At 36.9% G+C, this 25,636-nt stretch overlaps 1 pseudogene; it reads left to right on the top strand.

Moving 5' to 3' along the window:
* LOC123939304 overlaps nucleotides 1-7,281 on the top strand; it is a 29,870-nt pseudogene extending 22,589 nt beyond the window's left edge.
* The last annotated feature ends 18,355 nt before the right edge of the window (nucleotides 7,282-25,636 follow it).

The raw sequence follows: 25,636 nt of genomic DNA, 5'->3' as shown, positions 1-25,636 counted from the left end.
AAAATCCTTTGTATATCTATACAGTAATATGAAGTAGCAGAAAGAGAAATTAGAAAATAATCCATTTATGATTATACCAAAAATAATAAAATACTGGGGCACCGGGTGGTTCAGTCATTAAGCATCTGCCTTTGCCTCAGGTCATGATCCCAGAGTCCTGGGAGGAGCCCTGCATCAGGCTCTCCGCTCAGCGGGAAGCCTGCTTCTTCCTCTCCCACTCCCCCTGCTTATGTTCCCTGTCTCGCTGTGTCTCTCTCTGTCAAATAATAAATAAAATCTTTAAAATAATAATAATAATAATAATAATAATAATAATAAAATAGAAATATACTTAACTGAGGAGGTGAAAGACCTATACTCTGACAACTATAAAATACTGATGACAGAAATTGAAGATGACACAAACAAATGGAAACCTATCCCATGCTCACAGATTGGAAGAACAAATTTTGCAAAAATGTCTCTACTACCCAAAGCAATCTGCAGATTTAATGCAATCCCTATCAAAATACCAACAGTATTTTCCACAGAACTAGAACAAATAATCCTAAAATCTGTATGGAATCACAAAAGATCCCTAGTAGTCAAAGCAATCTTGAGAATGAAGAAGAAAACTGGAGGTTCACAATCCCTGACTTCAAGATATACTACAAAGCTGTAGCAATCAGAACAGAATAGTAATGGTACATAAACAGACAAATAGACCAATGGAACAGAATAGAAAGCTCTGAAAGAAACCTACCATTATATAATTGATTGATCTTTGACAAAGGAGGCAAGAATATACAATGGGAAAAAGATAGTCTCTTCAACAAACGGTGTTGGGAAAATTGGAAAAATACATGGAAAAGAATGAAACTGGTCCACTGTCTTGTACTATACACAAAATACACAAAAATAAGCTTAAAATGGATTATGGATTTACATGTGAGACCTGAAACCATAAAAATCCTAGAAAAGAGCATTAGCATTAATTTATCTGACATTGACCATAGCAACATTTCTCTAGATATGTCTCCTGAAGCAAAGGAAACAAAAGCAAAAATAAACTATTGGGACTATATCAAAATAAAAAACTTCTGCGTAGTGGAATGCCTGGGTGGCTCAGTCAGTTAAGCATCTGCCTTTGGCTCAGATCATGATCCCAAGGTCCTTGCTCAGTAGGAAGCCTGCCACTCCTCCTAATTGTACTCTTGTGCTCTCTCTGTCAAATAAATAAAATCTTTAAAAAAAGAAAAGTTTCTGCATAGCTAAGGAAACAATAAAACTAAAAGAAACCTACAGAATGGGAGAAAATATTTGCAAATGACACATCTTATAAAGGGTTAGTATCCAAAATATATAAAAAACTTACACAATTCAATGCCACCCCCCAAATAATCTAATTAAAAAATGGGCAGAAGACACGAATAGACATTTTTCCAAGGAAGACATACAAGTGGCCAACAGACACATGAAAGATGTTCAATATCACTCATTATTAAATGTAAATCAAAACCACAGTGAGATAACATCTCACAACTGTCAGAGCAGCTTATATTAAAACACAAACACAAGAAACAACAAATGTTGGTGAGGATGTGGAGAAAAAAGAACCCTTAGGCACTGCAGGTAAGAACGCAAACTGGTGCAGACACTGTGGAAAAAAGTATAGAGGTTTCTTAAAAAGTTAAAAATGGTACAACCATATGACCCAGGAATTCCACTATGGGGTATTTACCAAAAGCATATAAAAACACTAATTTGAAATGATATATGCATCCCTATGTTTATTACGGCATTATTTATAATAGCTAAATTATGTAATCAGCCTAAGGATCCATCAACAGATGAGTGGATAAAGAAGTGGTATAAGTATATATATATTATATATACTTATACCACTTCTTTATATATATATAAATAACATATATATATATAAAACATGGAATATTATTCAGCCATAAAAAATGAAATCTTTCCATTTGAAACAACATGGATGGATCTAGAGGGTACTGTGCTAAGTAAGTAAGTAAGTTAGAGAAAGTAAGTAAGTTAGAGAAAGACAAATACCATTTGATTTCCCTTTATGTGGAATTTAAGAAAGAAAACAGAGAGCAAAAAGGGATAAAAAGAGAGAGAGGGGCAAACCTAGAAACAGACTCTTAACTAGAGAACAAACTGGTGGTTACTAGAATGGAGGTGGGTGTGGGGATTGGTTAAATAGGTGATGGGGATTAAGGAGTGCGCTTGTGATGAACACCAGGTGTTGTATGGAAGTGTTGAATCACTGTATCATGTATTTGAAACTAACATTCCTCTCTATGTTAACTAACTGGAATTCAAATAAAAACTTAAAAAAAAAAGAGCACACTTAACAGGATGAACACTGAGTAATGTATAGAATTATTGAATCAGTATATTGTACACAGGAAACTCATAACACTATACGTTAACTCTACCAGAATTAAAATTTTAAGATAGATGGCGATAGACAGACAGGCAGATAACAAGTTGTCATGTAACCAGAAGTTTGAGGGCTTTCTCAAAAATGAGTAGATTTCTTCTATTAGAAGATCATCTATAATCTCAACTATGCTAATACTTTTTGAAATTGTACTAGATTTGATGACAGATGATCTTTGGCTAAAAATATTTATCTATGATCTATGCGATTGAAACCTGGTGATTAAGCCCACCTCTGGATTTTTTCTTCATTATAATTTATTCAAAATATTTCTTCATTAAAAAATTCAAAAAAAATTTTTTGTAAAACTTAATTTGTTTTCTCACAATAGATATTATTTAAGGTTTAAAGATGGCAACATGTTCTCTAAATAAAAATCTTAAGAATTTGGGGGATTTTCTGGAAAGTTTTTGTGCTCTTTGTTCACTTACAATAACTTTATGCTAAATAGGTTATCAAAGTTAATTACCTTGACATGGCTTCTGTTGTGAGTTAGAAAGAGGATAAAATAGATACGCTTTAGAAAACTTCAAATACTTGGAGGTACAATTTAAAAGAAATGGGGTCGATATGAATTAAGAAAGTAGATATGTTTAGAAGCTGAAAATACTCAGGTGTATTGACTTACAGAAAAATCTAGGTATGAGATCTATTTAATCACACAAGTCCCAGACCATTAATTACTGTTATATGTAATTATTACAAAGAAGAGATTCTCACTTTTCCTAATACTCTGGAAATTTGCCAATAACTCTGTTTCTCTTATAATAAGAAGCCTTAGCATGTATTTATTATCAAATCTCAAAGGAAACTAAAACTAAAAAGGACTCTAATCTAAAGAAAGACTACATATGCTATTTCATGATGTAAGTATAGTTTTCTTAAGTTTATAATCAAAGCCCATTAGAAGTCTTTCAGACACTCGTGAGAGATTTTCCTAGAAGATTTGAGGAACAAGGCACTTGTTCTATTATCTCCTTTTCCACCAACCACAGAAATTTCCAAGTGGGCAGATCAGAGATGCCAGTTAATAAAGATATTACTGAAGAGATTTTCAACATGAGATTTTCAGATGGTTATGTGAACCCTGCTGCTCTGAGGTCTGAGAGGTGGGTCATATTTCTTGCTTAAGTTCACCAGCTCAGTAGTACTTCAGCAGAATAGACCACCTGTCAGGTGGGAAATACATCCCAGTGGGAGGTCAGCGCCAGCATCGAAATGTTAATCATGGAACTCATCCTTCGTTTGTCCTCTTTCTATAATTTATCAGTGATGGGAATGTCAGAAGACGGTAGAAATAAAACGTATGAGCATTTTTCTTCTGGAGCAAGCATTTTTGAGTTTGGGAGCCCTAGTTTCTTCTCACAGAGGTGACTGTGAACTGTCAGGAACTAGCTTTCAGGCACAGCAGGAACTTTAGTGAATAGTGGGGAATAGTATCTCCATAGGCAACCACGGACACTGAGACCGAAAGGGAGATAACAGCAAATGAAGAATCTTATTGAGAACGTGGTTTAAAGTGGAACTTTTACATGTTTTCCTCTTTGGGGAGGTGGTAACAATTTGTCACAGCACAGGCACAAGCAAGTATTGTTTTCACTGTGCTCTTATGAATTTGTGATAATGTGCCAGGCTCGGAACATATGAAAAAGCAAAGATGATAAATGGAAAGATTAATGTCCTGAGGAAAATGAAGTAGTAGGTGTTTAGATGCACATGAAAGCTTTTCAATAAATGTCTTGTATCTGAAGCTTGTGATCTTTTATTTGATAAATAAAAAGCAAGACATTGAATAATTTGATTAGACTTTGCAATATATTTACCTTATTAACAATAACCTATCGGAATTCAAAGGCTATCCAGCAGTTGAGACAGGAACAAAAGGTGTCCAACTGGTGTTTATGAGATGGTAGAAGCTAGAATTTCACCAAAAAAGCAGATGTCTGAAAGGAGAGTAGAGACTCTGCAACGTTTTTGATTTAAAATGCACTACCTTTGGCCTTCTCAAATGAAACTTCTCATGCTCTCTTATCCTTCCCTACTTGAATTACCTCAAGAATCAAGGGCCTACTTAGTGACCTCTCTGCACCTCGATGGCTTTTTACCCTTCTTTGAAATGCCTATTTCTTGGCGGATAAAACATCTGATTCTCTCACCTGTCCTACCTGTGAAGTCAGGAAGCAAACCCTGAGAACTGGAGGTGTGTGTAAGTGATTTACTAAGGGTAGGCTCCCCAGAAAAATTGTACAGGATAAGGCAGAAGTAGAACAGTGATGGGGAAGAAGCCAAGCCAGGGCGCGATTTTAGAAAAAGGCCCAACTGCAGCATAACCAGATTTCTCAACAGCAATACTTAGTGCTCAACGACAAGAGAATAACCATTTCTGAGAGAAAATGCTTTTCAACCAAAAGTTCTTTAATAAATCAAGTATCCAGGAGCCTGGGTGGCTTAGCTGGCTAAGCCTGTGACCCTTGATTTGGGCTCAGGTCATGATCTCAGTGTTGTGAGATTAAGCCCAGCATCAGGCTCTCCGCTCAGCGTGGAGTCTGCTTGTCCCTCTCCTTTTGCTTCTCCCCCATGCACTCTCTCTCCCTCTCTCCCCTCTCAAATGAATGAATGAATGAATAAATAAATAAAATCTTTAAAAATCAATCAATCAACTATCAAGTTTAGTGATGACTTTCATTTCTACCCATTGGTAACCTAAAACAGTTTAAAAACAAAGAAACAAAAATCCTGTGGTCTGCACATCAGCAACCAACATTGGAACTGCTTCAGCTGAGGTCTATAAAGGTGTCTGGTACAGAGGTCTCTGGCGGAAAAAATGTACATCACCATGAACTTATAATATCTACATTTTCAGAGAACCTGCATGTTGAAAACTAACATCAGAAATGAGCCTATATCCAGTTAGAAAAAGTCCCTGTACATGAGGCAGAGGAGGTACCAACAGTGACACAACAGGTGTCTGAATCTGATGTTGACAGTGAAATCGCCGTGGAATCCAGTAAGCTTTCCACATCTGAAGCCAAGGCTGGTGCTGCAATACGGCCCAGGAGGGCAGGGACATGGAACTGGAAGAAACTATTGCTGAGGAAACACCATCCCAAGACAAAGAGCAGGCTATCTGATGTGGAGACTCGGGGGAGCCAAGAACAGACAGATGAAACCGCAGGTAGGAGTGATTTGGCCACCAAGCTCATGGGTAGTTGAAAAGACCTAAAGGAGGTAGGCTGAATTCCAAAGAAAAGTCAAACTGAGGAGAACACAGAAACTGGAAAAGGAAGGGACGCTGTTGGTTTCAGAGATCAACAGCCACCCCAAAGACTCCTGACAGGTCAAGAGAGATAGACCCGGACAAGCAAACTCAAAAAAGGGAAAAGGAGATGAAGGGGCTCCCTCTAACCGCCTTCTTCTGCCTGTGGGTGGGATCAAAAGGCCAGATGGCAGAGATGATACACCAACTTCTAGAAAGAAAGTACGAATTAAAGACCACAATACACTTTTCTAGAGAGCAGCACTGGATGTCGTTTGATCAAGAGGCGGCTCAGTGGGAGGCTCAGAAACAACGGCAACAGGTGGAGACCCTGGGAATGACATCTCCATTGCCCTCTGACTCTCTTGGCTACAATGCCCCTCATCATCCCTTTGCTGGCTACTCACCAGGTTATCCCGTGCAGGCCAGCATGGATCCTAGCAATGGACATTGCTGGAAAGGTCCTCCTCCCCACACCCAGCATGGACCCTGTGTGTTCTCCTGCTCCTTATGATCATTCTCAGCCCTTTGGTGGACACTGTATGGAACCCCTCACTGCCCCTCTGCATGTGGCAGCCCCTGGGAAATTTCCAGTTCATAGTATGTGACCCGAAGTGATAATGAGGTTCACCAAGACTTCCAGCATCACCATTTTGCCAGTGCCAGCCCTAGGCCCAGTCCAGGGATAGAATCCAGGGTTTGGGATTCAAACCAATAATAGCCTGTTGGTGTCCAGCAGCAGTAGTCTCCTGCTGCAGTCTCAAGCAACCATATATTACCAAGGACAGACTTATCCAACTGTCTCTGGTGTGACGTCACCCTATTCACAGACAGCTCCACCAGCTGTACAGTTATACCCAGCCAAGTCATCAGTACACCCAGGAACAACAGATTTCCACAGCTCATGCACAGCCCATGCAGTGATGGTACAGAAAACTGCAGCCATGACTGCAAGTTGCAACATGGCGGCCTCGGCCCTTACAGCCTCCTGAAATGTAGCAAAAATAATCTTCTGGATCTGCCACCCCCCTCTCCTCCCAATCCAAAAAGCCGTTGTCTTATCTCTCAACTAGAAGACAGGCCAAGATCCAAAAGGGAATATTTATTACTACCATGAGATCACAAGGCAGACTCAGTGGGACCCTCCTACTTGGAAAAGCCCAGGAGAGGATGCCAGCCTTGAGCATGAAGCTGAGATAGACCTAAGAACCCTGACATATCATGAAAACCCCATGAAGACCTCAAAAAAGCCTAAGGTAGCAGAAGCAGACACCTGTAGTGAGCTGGCTAAGAAAAGCAAAGAAGTATTCAGAGAAGAGATGCTCCAGTTCATTGTCCAGGGCATGCACCCTTACCGGAAACCTGACTGCAAAATGGAAAGAATTACAACTGAAGTCTTCAAACACCTTGTTCACAAGCTGACTCAGGGTATTATGAATAAGGAGCTGAAATACTGTAAGAACCTGAGGACCCAGAGTGAAAAGAGAATGTGAAACACAAAACCAACAAGTATGTTAAAAAGTACATGCAGAAGACTGGGGCTGTTTACAAAACCAAAGAAGATACCGAATTAGAGTGACTCATGGGGCCAGGGTAGGAGGACAGGTGAACAGGTAGGATACACTCAGGAGAAGAGACACTGTGGGCCCACTGACCCACCCACCCTCCATCAGGGCTGTGCTACCGGTGACACATCGCCCTGCGGAATTGAGACCTGCATATTTCTATTGAAAACCATGGAAACGAACTCCATGTACAACAACTGATCCATGCTTGTGAGCTGTGGGAGTGTGGTTGGAGGCCATCAGAGAGAAGGGCTTAGGGAAGAATCCTGCTAAGATCCCTAACCCCATTCCCAAACCCGTGTCTCCTCCCTGACTGGGAGTGGCTGTCAGTGCCCAAACCCACGCTCATCCCCTCCCGTGACCACTCACGCTGACGATCTGTATTATATTTTAATGTATACATGAATATATTGAAAACGATTGGTTCGTTTTTTCCTGGTTTTGTTTGTTTTTCATTTTGCTTTTAGACTCCTTGTGCTAGATCACAGGAAGGGCTCTTGTACCCATGGTTTAAGTTCTCCTACAAGGTTTAACTTGTTATCATGTAAATATTCCAAAGCAGGCTGCCTTGTGCTTTCCCTCAGCCTGGTGCTCTGTTTGTTTTTGGTTTTGTTTTTGTTTCTTATAGGTCTGGTGCTCTGTTGATAAGATTGATTTACTGCTTAAAATCACTTTACATTACCCAATTTTTCCTGAACTTTTTATGTAAAAAAATAAAATCAATTAAAGAAATAGCTATATATATGCCCTTGGAGTATCTCAAAGATTGCAATTTTCTTGCAATTTTTGCAATTGCAAAACTCCCCAGGAAAGACACATCTTCACATTAGGCACAAAGGGTTTTTACAAAAACTCTTTGACAGGCAAACTTGGCTAAATTTACAATTTACCAATCACAACTTAGGGTTTTAAAAAAATAATTTGATTATGATTATGATTCTCTGTGTTAATAATTTCAGCATAGCAAAGCAGAAATGGCTCCTCTTTCATATGCAATGAGAGAGTCTCAGAGAGACTGAGCAGCTGGGGGGAACCCGATGGCTGGGAGTTGGAATCATGTAGCTCCAATTCTCAAGCATGTCTTGTAATTGCCATAGAGAAATGAATGAAAAAACTGGCAAAACCAACAGTGGCTATTAAAATTTCTCTAAAAACTGCATGCTGCGACTTCCGCTCATGTTTCACTGATCAAACAAGTGAATGACAAAGCAAGATGTTAAGAGGGGACAGAGAGGTAGGCTATATGCCTCCCACATCAAGGCAGGCCAAGATCCACAAGGGAATCTTCTGGGAGTGGGGATGCATAATGCAACATACCCCAATTTCTGTCACAGTATGGGTTATCTCTTTCCCAACACTGAAATCCTATGACCCCATGCACAGAAAAATGTTGAGAAGTTTTGTGGTCATTTAAGTTCAGCTGAGAAGTAAACACTGTCGTGAAAATTCTGAGTTCACCCCTTGATTGAGATTTTTGCTTTTAATTAGCCATTTTCCAGAACAAAGCAATCTCTGATTTTGTAAATGGCCACAGGTGGGGTTGAGGATACGGTGGGGAAGGAATATGTGTGACACAAGTGTCCTGGTCTGCTCGAACTGCCATAACACAATACCACAGCCTGTGGCTTAAACAATAGGCATTTATTTTCTCATAATTTATGGAGGCTGGAAAGTCCAAGGTCAAGATTCTGGCAGGGATCAGTTTCTAGCAAGAACTCTCTTCCCGGCTTGCAGATGACCTCTTTACCCCTACATGGCTGTTCCTCTGAGTATGCACTTGTCCTACTGAAGTAGGACCCCACCCTTATGACTTCATATAACCTGACGGACCTCCTAAACACCTTACATCCAAATATAGTCAAAATGGGGGTTAGGGCTGCAACGGCAATAAAGCATACGTAAGAAATAAGAAGACTGTTGATGAAGGACTTAGATCAGGACTCTAGCATAAAGACAAGAAGTTGGGAGAGGAAAAGCTGTATCTTGAAAGTATACCCGAGAATGTAAAGATCTTTCCATAAGTCGAAAATGCCTCCCAATACAACACGGTCATTTTAAAAGGAACATGCAGAGTAGAAAGGTACCTAGGCCTAGCAGAGGGTTCGTGACATACCACAGCCACTCACCAGTCAGTTCATTTCTTGCTTCCATTGCTTTTTTATGAATGAAATGGAAATAAAATACAAGACTAGATCAGCGCAATCATTTTTCACTCAGAACATGTGAACTCGTGTCAAGCTGCCATATCAAAGAGCTGAGAAAGGAAACATTAATATGTAAAAATAAAGGTTAAAATGGGAAAATGCCACCAAAATATTAACAATAAAACTGCCTGTGGGATTACGGTCTACATGAAAGTATTCCTTTGTAGCCTTACTCTTTTCCCTGACGCTTTCATATGTATTTTCTTCAGCTCCAAAATATAAAGTGAACTTATCTATCCTCTCTCCTGAGTAATTAGCCTTTAAAATATATGCAGTGAGTTGGCAATATGTGTAGTTCATTTGAAGTGGTTAGTACTCCAGAATTCTGTCCTTCATCCTCCATTATATTATTTTTATTTGGGGGATACTTCACTTTGTACAATTTAAGCCAACATTCATATGCGGTTCTGAGATTTCTAACAAAAGGATAAAATAGAAAAAGTGCTTATGCAAAGATCTTTCCTCTAGGTCACTCCACCCTAAGATTGTATTGTCATCGAGATGAGGGCCATTTCACTGCAAGAAATAAAATCCCCACTCTCACTTTATAATGCTCCCCAGTGACCAGTCGCTCCTGTGGTGTCCTTCACACGTAAGCCTTAGCACTGACAATCTGGTCACTTCTTGGGAGTCCATAATGCCCCCAGGACAGAGAAAGAGGCCTGGCACTCTTCCAGTTCACATAATTGCACTCTTCTTACTTAACATTCGCCTACATTTTCAATTAAATGTAACACTTCAGTCTTATCAAATCCCTATGTACCAGCACACGGTTGCTGTGTTTCAGGTTTGTTCTTCACCTTCATGACAGGCAAAGTTGGCAAAGTCTGTGAATTGATAGCCTGGAAGATCCTATGTAAATGCAAACTATCATCAGTTCCATCACGGATCCGACTTTGACCATTTATGGAGGATCTACAGACCCTCAGAACCTTGCCCATAATGTTGGTAATTTGCCCAGAACTGTATTTGGGCATTGTCCAAAATTTTGTTGTCAAGTGACCTTTGCTGTTTAATGGAAAAGATAAAAGTTTTTATACCAAAGAAACAGAATCTGAATGGATTGGTGGCAATAGGCAGTGAAAAAGCACATCACATAACACCAGAAGAAGCCATAAAGCTCCATAAAGGCCACCTGCTTTCTAGGTGATTATACCAGATAGCAAAAGTCAGACTAACTCATTGGTGAATTTACTCTTATATATTTTCAATCAAAGGAAATAACTGTGGATTGAACATAAAAATCTCAGCAATAAATTTCTGGTTTCATCAAATAGCAGCATTTAATCACATAACTACCTTTATTTTTTCTTTAATTTAATTTTATTTTTTTCAGTGTTCCAAGATTCACTGTTAATGCATCACACCCAGTGCTCCATGCAATACATGCCCTCCTTACATAACTACCTTTACACAAATATCTTACGCTTCATTTTGAACATCTCCACTTTAAAATCCATAGCAACCCTTTGTTCAATTTAATTCTCCCAACAATCTTTTGCAGTGATCTGTGGGTCGTCTCTGCCTATAGCTGCTAGCCACGATTTTGCTCTCTTCCTAGATTTTCAGTAATACTTAGTCTGTAACCCAATAAGTAGAATGAAAATATGTCATTTTATCTTGTCCTTTGTCATGTCTGAAGATCTCCTTCCAGTTAAATCATAAAGTCCTTAAGCTTATATCTATCATTTCTAGTGTTTAATGGTATTTAGGGCACAAGGCATCCATTACATGAATGCTTACAGGTGAGCACGGTCTAGCCTCGGGCGCTAACTGACTTGAGTCCTCATAGTCAGGTAATGTGCATACCAAATCTAATTGTAAGGATTCTGACTCAGTGTACAGTCAGCTTTTCTCTTCACTGCAGAATTACTCCCTAGAGAGAAGATGTGCCCTGAGCATCCTCAGCTGCCCTTTGGCCCACCTTTCTGTGTGGATATATCATGAGGTAAAACATGCCTTTTCAACCCATAAGAGCTTTATTGATCTGAGAATGAATCAGTTGTGTGTGTTTGTTTGTTTTAATTTGGGGTAAGTGGTAAATCCTATTAGTACATAAATCCGCAGTATCAGTAAGGGTTTATCTGGCTGGCCAGGAAATCCACTTAAACCTAGACGTGGAACAGAAGCATGTTTAGGTTTTAGGCAGAATATAATCAGTAACACTGGAACCACCAGCTGCATCTGAGTGCTGACCATTTCCAGCACTTCAGTCCGTGGGCCAATTTCTAGACTGCAAGCAACATCTCTTTCCATAGAACAGCACCCAGAGAAAGAGTAAGTGGTCAATCCATGTTTAGCGATTTCACTTGCATTGTTTTGTAATATATAAACTTTCTATTATGCTTTATAGTTATTCAAGGAGATGTAATATAAAAATAATAGAGAAGACGTGGGAACTTGAGTATCTCCACTTAGGAAGACCACAGGGATACTGCAATTTCAGAGAAGAATACGATTTAGTGGCAGCTGGGGCTATGAAGAGCCTATGGGGGGAACAAAAGGTTGGGGAAATTAGTTAACAAAGGACCTCCTTGGGGAGGCATTCTTGGGGATGCATGAGTATGCAGATCAGAAAGGATAATAGTCTTTAGGTATTAAAGCCTAGACCAAGCATCTCACAGGCACTGCTAAGTCCTTGAAGCAATCCAGGAAATTGGTACTGCTATCTCTTCTACAATGCTAGAAAGTGCATTTCAGAAAAAAAGAAAAAAAAATCACACACAGGTCTTTCTCACCTCAAAACAGCCTTACAGTTTATCCTGGTGATAATGAAATACAAGTCAATATGAAGATAAGAGTACAGGAGAATGTTGTTGAATGGAGGAGTCTAAAGTATGATTTGTAAAGGAGATAATGGAGATGGAGTGCCCCCCAGGATTAAATACCTTCCAAGCTTCAAATGGCTCAGCTCAAAGCTCCAGATGAGCTAAGATCGAAACTCTGGAACATTTGTCCAATGATCCCTTTGAATGCTGGTGAATTTTCTCTGTTTTCCTTAACGGTGACACCACTCCCTAGCTGCAAGGGAATTAGGGAAAAACTAACTTGAAGTCCAAGCTGAAAGCCAGGAAGCATTGGGTTTTATGTCTTTTATTGGGAGAAGCTTAAAAAGACACAAACTCTGAAGATTCCTCATCAGGGACACGGAAAGGGATGTTAATCTCCAGGTGCAACCTCCCAGTCAGGGGTTTTAACCCTCCTGTGCTTTAACCCTTGAGTCACCTATAGACTTCAAAATAAATGCTGTTATCTGGACTTTAGGCTCAAAGTCTCCAATGCTCACTGTCTAAAGTCTACTACTACTTATCTAGAATTCAATTTTAGTTTGTGGTTGTTGTTGTTGTTGTTTTAAATTCCCCTGGGTGACCAGCATTGGAAGCTAAGTTTGGGAACAACTGATGATGAGGAGGAAAGTTTATGTCTTACAAACAAAAAAGAGCATGAGGATAGTCACCGAAGTATAAAATCTGAAACTCTGATAATTTTTAGGAGACTCAAACTACATTAAAAACTAAAAAAAACAAACACAAACAAAAAACCCCAAAGAAACAAACCAAAAAACTGAAAAAAAACAGAAGAAACAATTCCAAATTGCAAAGAACCGCATGAGAATAAGCATCACAATTTAGAAAAGGAAATAGACCTACTTGGTGTATTTGGACTGAAAATTCTAATTTGGGACAAAATGATAAGCAATTTCCTTACCTGTAAAGTCTAGAAGAATTAGACAAAGTTAAATGTGAAGGCATATAAGCAAAGGAGAAAAATCTGTTCTTCTAAAATAATGGTATTTTTCCTTTATTTTCTTGTATTTTTTTGATTAGGAAAATTCTAATCTTTTTATTAAGTATTATAACAGAAATTGAAAAAGAATTGTTAAAAGAGTACTTGTCACTAAAAGAGACAGAAAGGGACTTAGCAACTGGTTTGATATAAGCAAATTAATTTTTAAAAGATACACTTATTTTTACTGTACATCAAACCATTAGAAGTTTAAAATGATTCAATGTGAATAACATATAGAAGGTACATTCTAGTCATTCCATCTCTACATATTTTAGCAAGGTTCGTATGGTTTTGTTGTTGTTGTTTGTTTGTTGTATTGCAATAAGAAATAATTAGGGAGCCTGGGTGGCTCAGTCAGTTAAGGTGGCTGTCTCCAGCTCAGATCATGATCTCAGGGTCCTGGGATTGAGCCCCATGTCAGACTTGCCTGTAAGCAGAGAGCCTACTCTTGCTTTCTCTGTCTCTCTCTCTCTTAAATAAATAAATAAAATCTTTAAAAAAAAAAAAAGGAAGAAAGAATTAGATTTTGAATTTTGCAAAGATTATCACAGTTAACCTGTTTGGTTTTTGGAAGTTCGACTTTTGGGAAATCACTCAGAGCACAAGAAATATGGAGGCCTTCATAACAAATATTTCTATTTCTAACCATATTCAAGTCAGTGCAGCCTGGAAATTAATACGCTCTGGCTGAAGAGAGAAAGCTCAACCAAGATGTGTGCAGACACTTGGCTTTGTTCACTGTGAGAAGCTCTATTAACCAAGCATTGGCCAGCTTTATTAATTCTCCCTGACTGTTGAGTCTTCCTGATTGTTTATTTGTTTGTTACCATTAGCAGAGTTATTTTATAAATTCTCTCAGTATTGCCATATGCTGCTGCCTACCATCAGTCAGGAGTGGACTGGAGCAGCCAGCAGAGGAAATTGAATTATGGCAGAATTGAGGAAGAGTGTAGCTATTTCCTTCTTACTGAAATGCAATTTGTTCTTTTCAGCTTGTGATATGGAATTAGGAAGAACTGCTCAATGAAATAATTGTGGTACCATCCAAATGGACAGAACTTCACTGCTAACTCTCTATAGAAGTTAAAGAATAAAACATCTCATAGCTTATGTGCCAAAATTATACTAGTCCTGCTGAATGTGTTTCTTTATAATTCAATCCCATGTGGTTAATCAACTACACATGTTTTCTTTTTGAGTAGTTTTCTGAGCAAAAATTTCAACAGCCAGATTGTCTTATTGTTGCTGATTATTTTAATAAGAAACTAGCACACTTAAAATTTCTCCCTACAATCAAGAGAAATCTATTGAAAGATCTTCAATAGCATCCATGATTACATAAGAAATTTTTCTGAAAATACTAAAACCATACTGATAGTATTTTTTTAAAAAAATGGTTGCAAGGTAGAATTAGTGAGAAAGTCAAAAAATAAACCCCATGTCTGTCTCAATACACAGCATGTTTCTACTGAATATTAAATTTTAGCTATCTAGAGGGAAAAAAAAACTATAGAAAGAGATTAGGTTTTAGTCCTTATTCCACCTTAAACTTGGGGTATTTTATTAGCCGAGTTATGTTATCCATCTACCTCGGTTTCTTCCTTCAGGGGTCCCTGAGCATCAGGTGCTCCAAGGGGAGCATACGTTTGATAAACACCAAGGAGGCAAGTTTGTTGATTGAGGGGCAAAATCGATGAGAAGTAACAAGAGTAAAGAATGAGAGTAACAAGTATACCAAATTGGGCTTTTAATCTGAGTAAGGAGGGAAGACACTGGACTGATAGAACAGAAAGATGACTTCGTTTATAAGGTGCATCTCTGGTTACAATATGGAAAATAGCAGCAAAGGAAGAATAAGACAAAGGGGCATGGAAACAAGTAGGGTCTAGTTGAGTGGGCTAGCAGAAATTGTGGTAGCTTGGTCCAGAGTAGTAGTAACGGCACAAGGAGAAGAATAAATAGACTTGAGGTGTACTCTGAATGTAGAACCATCAGAATTTGTAGATGGATTGAGTAGGTAATGAGGAAAAGAGGAAAGTCAAAGCTACTTCCAAGGCTTCTGGTCCTAGGAGCTAGGAGTATTGAATTACAATTTTTGAGATGATAAGATGAGAGAAGGAGGCCTGGGAACAACATCAGGACATTGGTTTTAAACATATTAATTATGAGATGTTTATTATACATCCAAATGAATCTTTTGGATAGTCAGCCTCAAGAAAGCCTGGAAATTAGAGAGTTGTCTGGCTTTGAGATATAAATTTGGGAGCTATCAGCTTTTAAATAGAATTTACAGCTATGAAATAGGGTGACACAATTTAGAGAGTAAATATAGGGAAGAAGGCCAAGAAATAAGCCATCAAGCCTTCCAAGAGTGAAAGTCTGAGAGAAGAGATCAGCAAAGAGGACCCAGTAGGAACAGATGGTAAGGTAGAGTAAAAGTTTATAGAATAATGCCTTGGGGGCCAAGTAAAGGAAGTATATCAAGAAAAAATAGGCTGATCAATTATTTACTGCAAATTCTGATAACTGATGAGTACCATGAGGCCAGGGATTAGACTACACTAGCCTGGATTAGATTTGTTGTGGCAATTTGAGGTTACTGGTGACTTAGCAAAAACTGTTTCAATGGGATGGTAAATACAAAAGTTTGATTAGACTAAATTCAAAGGAAAATGAGAGAGGAGGAAGTAGATGAGAATATAGATTACCCCTTGACGAATTTACCTCCACAGAGAAGCAGAGAAATGGGTGCAATTGCTGGAGACATTTTGGGGCTGATGAGAGGAGCATGGGTAACTTTTTTTTAAATGTACGATATTTGTATGCTTGGAGGGAAGAGGCACTGTTGAACCAAGAGAAAGATGGAAGAATTAATGGAGCAATGTCCTTGAACAGGTGAAAGTAGACGACTCCTACTACACACGTGCAGGCATAAATCATTGTGAATAGCATTGACCATTTGTTCAAGGTAAGAATAGGGAAGACAGTGGGTATGTCCTTCAATGCCTGAGGGCAGACAATTGTGGTGATAAAAGCTTACCAAAGTTAACTTTTTATTGTTTGAATTTTCTCAATAATCTAAAAAACAAAGCCATCAGCTGGTAATGAAGAGAATAACTGGCAGAAGGTATGGGGAGAAAGGAAAATATTTAAATATTAAAGACCGTAACACTCAAAGTGTAGAATTTATAAGGCTGTATACTGCTAAGGAGGCTCCTTCAGGGAAAGACCTCTATGATATGCATAGGAGCCTTCTTGAATCAGTATCAATCTGTACATATGTAAAGTAAAATTCCATTATGCTGAATGAAGAGCAACTTTCAAGGAAAGAACAATTGTAGGAGAGCTATAAGTTGAAAAATTAGCAGAACAGACTAAAAGCCGATGAGTGTCCAAATTCTCACTAGCCAGCATTGAGAAACCTCACTGAACACAAGATGACTGCAGCTGAATCCACAGGAAGGCCATGCCTTAACTGTGGGACTAAATTAGTCCAGTGTAAAGGTTATAACAGAGCATCATCTTTTAATAGCTTAAAAAATGTTAAAGGGATCAAGTTTACTCACAAATAACCAAACTAAATACAAAAACAAAGTCTAAAACTCTTTAAAGGAAAACAACAAACCATACGTTCAACAATATAAAGTACACAATGGCAATACACCAATTAAAAAAAAAACACAGGGTGTTAAAAACAAGCAAACAAATTAACAGACATAATCCATAAACATCCGGGGGGAAAACACCAGAGAGATCCAGAAATGACAGAAATAATGAATGAAGACAAAGAGGAAACAAGAACTAAATAATAAATGAGACAAACAGAAAACAAAGACTAAGATGGAAAAGTAAATAATCTAAATACTTCAATTGAAAGGTAGGTCTTGTAAGGTCCGATAAAGACAAGACAGAACTCTTTGTCATCTAAAAAGAGATACATCTTAAATAAAGAAGACAAAGAGGAGTCAAAAGTAAAATAACAAAAAGGAATACCATGCACATACTAATCAAAAGAAATCTGAGTGGTGAAATAAACATCAGAAAATAGACTTTAAGACAAGAAATAATACCAGGAATAGAGAAGGCTATTCCATAATGAAAACAGGATCAATTCATGCAGAAGACATTATACTCCTTAATGTTCAAAACGCATGAAGCAAAACTGAAAGAACTGACAGAAGAATTAACTCGATAATTGTGGTTGGAGATATGAATACTCCTTTCAATAGCTTAATACTGATAAAATTAAGTAGACAAGAATAAGGAAAGGGAGAGAAAACATGAACTATAGCATCCACCCACTGAACCTAACTTGCCTTTATGAAACACCCACCCAGTACAGCAGGTGGTAAAGTGTCCCCCCCACCATAAAATTCGTGTCCACTTAGAACCTCAAAATGTAAAATTATTTGGAATAAGAGCTTCTGCAGATGTAATGAAGATAAGGGTTTTGAGCTGATATCATCCTGGATCAGGGGCGAGCCTAAAGCCAATGACACTGTTCTTATAAGAACTGTAAGGAGAAGACACAAAGAATAAGATGATATAAAGACAGGGCCACGAGATGCAAAGCTGCTTCTACAAGCCAAAGAATTCCAAAGAGTGTTGGCAACCACTTTTGGTGGTTTAGTTTTGGTGGTCTAGTTTTTGACTAGAAGAGGGTCATGGAATGGATTCTCCCTCAGAGCCTCTCCATCAAGAACAATTCCTGTCAACAACTGGTTTTAGAGTTCTGATCTCCTCAATAGTGAGAAAATAAATCTGTTGTTTTGTCACCCAGTTTGTGGTAATTTATTACAACTGCCCTAAGAAACTAATATACCCATCCAATGACAGTGTAATACACATTCTTCCTAAGTGAACACAGACCTTTCAACAAAATTGAAAAGTCCTGATAATTCCAAAAATATTCAATTGTATATATAGAGAATCTGCTCAGACTACAAGATTAAATCAGAAGTTAGTTACAGAAAGACATTTTGAAAATTGCAAATATTTTAAAATTTGAACAGAAAACTAAATAAATCATAGATCAAGGAAGAAATCACATGGTTAATTAGAAAATATCTTGAACTGAGTTAAATTAAAACCCAACATATCAAAGTCTGCGGAGGCAGTTACAACCGTGTTTAGAATTACATGTTTTGTTTTAAATACTCCTATCAGAAAATAAGAAAGATTTTAAATCAATAATTCAAAAATCCATTGCTTTTCTAACTTTTTGCTAGAATATAAGCCAATTAAATCCAAATAAGTAGAAAGGAGAAAAAAATTAAAATAAGAGAAAATGAAAGAGAAACAGAAAACACAAAGAAAAAAAATCATTAAAACCAAAATGTAGTTCTCTGAAAATATTAAAAACATTTATATATCTGCAGTTAGGATCATCAAGAAAAAAACCAAGACACAACTTACTAATATCAAAATTAGAAGGAGAGATTTATAGATCCAATAGACATTACCAAGATAATGAAAGACTGCAATAAACAATGTCAATAGATTCAGCAATCTATAGGAAGCTGACAAACTACTTACAAGACATAAATTACCAAAACTGACTCAAAAACAAAATTTAAAAATCTAAATGGCTGTATAATTTATCACCAATATTGATTTTGTAATGGAAAATTGCATGTAAAGAAAACAAAAACCCCATACCTTTATGAGTTCTGTAAACACTGCTAATAAGTAATATAAATCCCACACAAACTCTTATAAGTATCAGCATCTAAATGGACATAGTATAATTCAATCATAATACAGAAAACTACCAGCAATAAAAATGAACAAACTAATCATGCAAAAAGATGGGTGTATCTACAAGTACAGTGAGTGAAAGAAGTCATCTCCAAATGAGAATATACTAAGATTTTATACATGAAACTTTAGAAATGACACAGAAAAAAATCAGAACTTAGTAATTAGAAATTCGCTTAAAATTTAAAAAAATCTGTGAATTGATGAAAATTGTATTAATTTTTCACCTGTTTACATTTTTATTCTTCCTAAGATCTACTTCTTTTTAAAAATTTTTTAATTATTATTATTTTTTTAAGGATTTTATTTATTTATTTGACAGACAGAAATCACAAGTAGGCAGAGAGGCAGGCAGAGAGAAAGGAAGCAGGTTCCCCGCTGAGCAGAGAGCCAGATGAGATGCTTGATCCCAGGACACTGGGATTATAACCTGAGCCAAAGCAGAGGCTTAACCCCCTGAGCCACCCAGGTGCCCCACCTATGATCTACTTCTTTACATTAAAATATCCCTACTTTTCTTATGACATTCCATTCCCAATCAGTGATTGTTTTTTTTTTCTTTCTGTTTCTATATAAAGTTCTAACTATAGAAACTGACCTATTTTTTAATAAGTTAAATCACTGTCACATACATGGAAAAAATATATCAAATGATGAGGAATTTTGTATTTAAGAAATAACTCAAGGGGCGCCTGGGTGGCTCAGTGGGTTAAGCCGCTGCCTTCAGCTCAGGTCGTGATCTCAGGGTCCTGGGATCGAGTCCCGCATCGGGCTCTCTGCTCAGCAGGGAGCCTGCTTCCCTCTCTCTCTTTCTCTGCCTGCCTTTCTATTTACTTGTGATCTCTCTCTGTCAAATAAATAAAATATTTAAAAAAAAGAAATAACTCAATTATTCAGCTTTAATTAAGCATTAATTTAGATTAATCCCATATGTCTTTATACCTTGTATATAGTTCTATGTGTGTGATAAGGATATAATCCATATATATTATTTTTCTGCCCATTTGCTATTATGCTCAGATGTTATATTTGCTTACATGATACCTACATTTGAGAAATGGAAAATTATTTCTATATCATAATAAAATAATTCTTTTTACCTTTGGACATATTTTTCTAATAGTAGCTAAGTAAGAATAGATGTGAATATTTCAGTTCAATTTAAGCTTGTTTAGTAAACAAATTTAAAAGAATGTAACATTTTTTCAATAGATCTTGGGGTTGAAAGGAGAAGTTGGCATTACATTCTGAGTTATTTTGGTCTCATTAAATACAGAAGAAATTGGAAGAATCTTATTTAATCTAAAGAGGAGTTCAGACACTGCTCATGTATTCATTCTTACACCTAAAGAGGCTAAAAATTTCTTTTAGAATAGGTTTTCTACTCATTTTTCACACTGATTGTCTCCAGACCCTGACAGAGTTAAGAGTTATGGAGTTTCACCTATACACACACTTTTAAACAATGTACCCAAGTTTTGCTGAGCTTTGGAAAGTAAGCTGAAGGTTTATTTTGTGTTCAGGGCAAAGGTTGACTTCTTTCTTATTACAAACTATTTTGCTACCTCAATCTTTCCATGAAACAAGAGACAGAAATTCCCTTCAGAAAGTCACCCTCTGGCAGGGATACAGAATTACAAGTCAAGCAAGCAGGCCCCAGGAAAAATAAAACTTAGCAGCAAGTGATTTTATTTGCATATACAGCCATGTTAAAATATCTTCTATTGGCTGGATCCTAAGCAAATACAGTATTTACATTAAAAGAAGTATCTATAATGTGTTTCACATATGCAAATCTGCTAAACATTATAAAAAAGGATGGCTTAACCATAAGAGACTATGGACTCTGAAAAACAACCTGAGGGTTTTGAAGGGTCAGGGGTGGGAGGTTGGGGGAACAGGTGGTGGGTAATGGGGAGGGCACGTTTTGCATGGAGCACTGGGTGTTGTGCAAAAAGAATGAATACTGTTACGCTGAAAAAAAAAATAAATATTATTAGTATATTAAAAAAAAAAAAAAAGAAAGTACTTACTAGTAAGGGCGCCTGGGTGGCTCAGTGGGTTAAGCCACTGCCTTCGGCTCAGGTCATGATCTCAGGGTCCTGGGATCGAGTCCCGCATCGGGCTCTCTGCTCGGCGGTGAGCCTGCTTCCCTCTCTCTCTCTCTGCCTGCCTCTCTGTCTACTTGCGATCTCTCTCTGTCAAATTAAAAAAAAAAAAAAAAAATTTAAAAAAAAAAAAAAGTACTTACTAGAGGCTGAGGATACGAATATAGTTAGGGAATACGTCTGCAATCAAAATTCACAGTATAATGAAACTTATTAAATTTGAAATATTAGGAAAATGAATTTAACAATTTCAATCTCTAAAAGGAAAATATATTAAGACTTCTTATTTATCTTTCCAAAGTCTTTTGAGAGATAATCCATATTTTAATCTATTTGCTAAATGTTATTTTAAGTTTGATTTATTATTCTTATTAAAGCAATACATCCTATAACTTAAAATCCTACAGACCCAAAAGCCAATGGTTTCCTTCTCCACTGCTCACCTTCTGTTACTCTCACTTGAAGAGCTACTGCTACCTGTTTATATTTTTTTTCATTTTTCTGATGGCTATTTTCAGATATCTAAATAATGTGCTCCTATAGATCTGTCCAGATATTCCATTGCTATATACCCTTAACAAAATTAAGATGTTAGGAAACACATCTTTTCTGTCATCATTTTACATCAGGGACATAACTTATTCTCTGCTGCATAATCATAATTAGAACCTCTCTGTTCATTAGTTGATTTTAAATGTTGGAAACTCAGTAAGCCAAACTGTGTATTCCTGTGACTTAATAATTATTGTTTAAAATACTGTCAAGCAGTGTGCTATATGATTACATTTCCTTTACTGAACAATTTTTATTTAGTATTTTGTATTTCTTGTCTTATCATATATGTAATGAATTAAATAACTTAGTTATACTACATTTTATGTGGATTCTTTTTTTTTTTAAGATTTTATTTATTTATTTGTCAGAGAGAGAGAGAGAGAAAGTGAGCACAGGCAGACAGAGTGGCAGAGGGAGAAGCAGGCTCCCTGTGGAGCAAGGAGCCCAATGTGGGACTCGATCCCAGGATGCTGGGATCATGACCTGAGCCGAAGGCAGCTGCTGAACCAACTGAGCCACCCAGGCGTCCCTGGATTATTTCTAATATTGGTTTTTCTCCAAAAAAATAGCATCTCAAATTTTGCTGATCATGAGATTTTTTTTTTTTTAAGTTTATTTCTCTTAATTATCTCTGTCTGTACTAGGGCTGGTTTTCAGATTACCTTAATCTTTATTTTTTCTTCAAATATTTCATAAATTTTTAAAATCCATCCATATTCAAGAATGAGACAATAGACTGCTAGGATCTGTCAATATTTCAGCGGGTGTTGTTGACTGCCAAGAAAGGTTTAGGAATTGGGAGAGGGGGAGCGGGCTATGGACATTGGGGAGGGGAGGCGAACCATAAGAGACTATGGACTCTGAAAAACAACCTGAGGGTTTTGAAGGGTCAGGGGTGGGAGGTTGGGGGAACAGGTGGTGGGTAATGGGGAGGGCACGTTTTGCATGGAGCACTGGGTGTTGTGCAAAAAGAATGAATACTGTTATGCTGAAAAAATAAATAAAATGGAAAAAAAAAAAAAAAAGAAAGGTTTAGGAACAAGGACTGGGTAGTGTTTGGAAAGTCAATTATTTTGTGCCAGTACCTCAGTTAGTCTTCTGTTTCTTGCCTAACGTTTTATTGCTGCCTTCCATTATCCATCTGAATCAGGAGCCCATGTTGATTTTGCTAAGCAGACCCCACATTGCAGCTGCAACTCCTCCCCCCAATTTCCTTCATCACTCCTCTTCCATGTGCCTTCTGTTGTGCTCCTGCTACACTTTAAAGCCTCCTTTATTTTCATCATAATGTAGTTTCAGATAGGAGAGACTGTAAATGTTTATTGTGCCAGTGACCACTCAGGTGATCCAGAACAAGGCATGTAACTTTTCTGAATTTCTAATTTTCCTTCTAGAAAATGGAAGGGGATTCAGGAGTTTGGCTTAAATTAGCATTCTCCTCAGTGTGTCCCACAGAATACTTGTCCCATTAAGCATTAATAGATATTTTATGATTAAATAATAGATGCAGCATAATATTTCTATCACTAGCGCTCTACATATAGTTTAGCATAATGAAATGTGGGAAAAATCCAGCAAAGGAACTTGTTTAACATTTAGTAACCCAGCATGACTCACCATGGAAATCTATAATTAAGGGAACAGCAATGAGATCTCTGAGAATTAGTGATCTTTATTAATTTCATATAAAATGATTCTATGAAATCTTAGGAAACATGTATGTGAGCAAAGCCTTGGAATGAAAAAAAAAAATCTTGGAATGACAAAAGTGGAAAATCTTCACGGCGCACTTGAACAAATGTTTAGAAATTCCTAGAAAAAGACCTGGAAAAAGGGTCAATTGGCAGAAGTACTAAGAAGTAAAGTCATCATGAATGGAGCCAATTTTCTGTTGACATTTATAAAACATCAAGACTTCTTTTTACAAATAAAGGCTAAAGTTTAGGCCCTGGTAAACATTCCTGGTCATTGTGCAAATCTGTACTTTATAATACTTTAACAAGATGACCCAATTATCCCAATGCTTAGAGGAAAGTAAGGCAATCAAAACTCCCCCCAAAACATTGTATGAATAGTTTAAATAATAATAGAATACTGATTTTCTTAGCATTTCCAACTGACAGAATATTATGACTGTGACTCCTAAAAATACTGTATATTCAACTATTAAATTCAATGCTGGGTGTTAAAACCTGAAATGAAAATTTTGAGAAAAAGACAGCTTTCTAAGGCTGGAGAACATAGAGTTAATTCTAGGATTCTCTCCTTATTTCAGTTTCCTCTGTAGACTTGCACTTAATGTCACATTCTCTCCCCTGTTCTGTGAAGCCCTTCTCAGCTTATGCACACTGACAGAGAAATCACTTTTCTGAACTCTCATAGCATCTGTAACTTTTGCCATGCAATTTAGCACTTGATTATGGTGATTTTCTATTTTTTTATTAGTTCAATGTTTATTTTATTATCCTCCCTATTTAAGCTGTGACTTCTTAAAAGGATGGCACCCACATAGTGAGCAACCCATTATAATCACTCAAGATGTTTGTTGGTTGATATGAATATAAAAGTGAGAATCAAGGGTTGTTTTTAAGCCAAAATATTAAGCATAGGAAATAAAACCCTAAATGGTAATTATGGAAAATAAAATAATACAGAAATTGATCAATAATCTAGACCTTTTTAATAATTCAAAGAACATGTAATAGAAGACCAGCTTTCTACCCAACAAACTTCACTGATACATTTACAACCTAACTGAGCATATACCTAATCAGTAGTCATAGAAACTTGGAGCCTAACCTTGAAATCCCCACTTTAAGATCCATGGCTAAACAAATGAATAAAAACAATAAAAATGTAAGTTCTCCACAATTTTTCAGACATCAAATAAACCCAGTAATTAATTAATGAAATAATATAAATAGAAATATAGCATTACTATAAGTAGAGTATATTTCATGCTTCGAGAATTCCCTTTTATTACTTGTTAAATATCATACAACCATGTACTGATATTTTCAGCCACTTGGCATATGTAATTGACATGATTCTGTATAGCATCTTTCAATGTAATTATATTTAGTCCATACATATTTGTGTAACTGAAAATATCTCTCTTGATTAAGTGGGAAAATGAATAAAGACAATTCATATACAATGGCAATGATACAATCTTTTGTCATACAATGATACAAACTTTTGTCAGCTATATCAACAACTATTATGTAACATACCTAACTATATACATGTAGGATCAAAATTTAATAATCTTACCTACCTGACCTCAAAAAATAAAGAATAAAATAAATAAGAAGCATAAATAAATGTACTATATTAATTTATAACTAGCTTTTAACATAAAATAATAGAAGAAATCCAAGGAGAAAGGTGATGTGGGATGTTTTGTAAAAAGATAAAAATTAAACTAAATACACTAGGTTTTGAAAAGGCCTAAAGAACCTGGAGTATAATCTTCAGGATAATTTTTGCATTTATTCAACAAGTACTGAACACACGCCTACTATGAACCAGAGATGTTTTTAATAGTAACAAATTTTCAACTTTTAATACTAGATATGGTTCATTAAACTTTGCAAAATCACTGAATTCTACATAGTGATGAGTTTAGGTAATACTATGCTTGATCTAAAAGTACATGTGATAATGCCATTCCAATCAAAATTCCACCAGTATTTTTCAAAGAGCTGGAGCAAATAATCCTAAAATTTGTATGGAATCAGAAGAGACCCCGAATTGCTAAGGAAATGTTGAAAAACAAAAACAAAACTGGTGGCATCACGTTACCTGATTTCAAGATTTACTACAAAGCTGTGATCAACGAAACAGCATGGTACTGGCATAAAAACAGACACACAGACCAGTGGAACAGAGTAGAGAGCCCAGATATGGACCCTCAACTCTATGGTCAAATAATCTTCGACAAAACAGAAAAAAAT

This window comes from Meles meles, chromosome 3 (assembly GCF_922984935.1).
Source record: "Meles meles chromosome 3, mMelMel3.1 paternal haplotype, whole genome shotgun sequence".
Classification (NCBI taxonomy): Eukaryota; Metazoa; Chordata; class Mammalia; order Carnivora; family Mustelidae; genus Meles; species Meles meles.
This window is presented reverse-complemented; position numbering and strand designations above follow the sequence as displayed.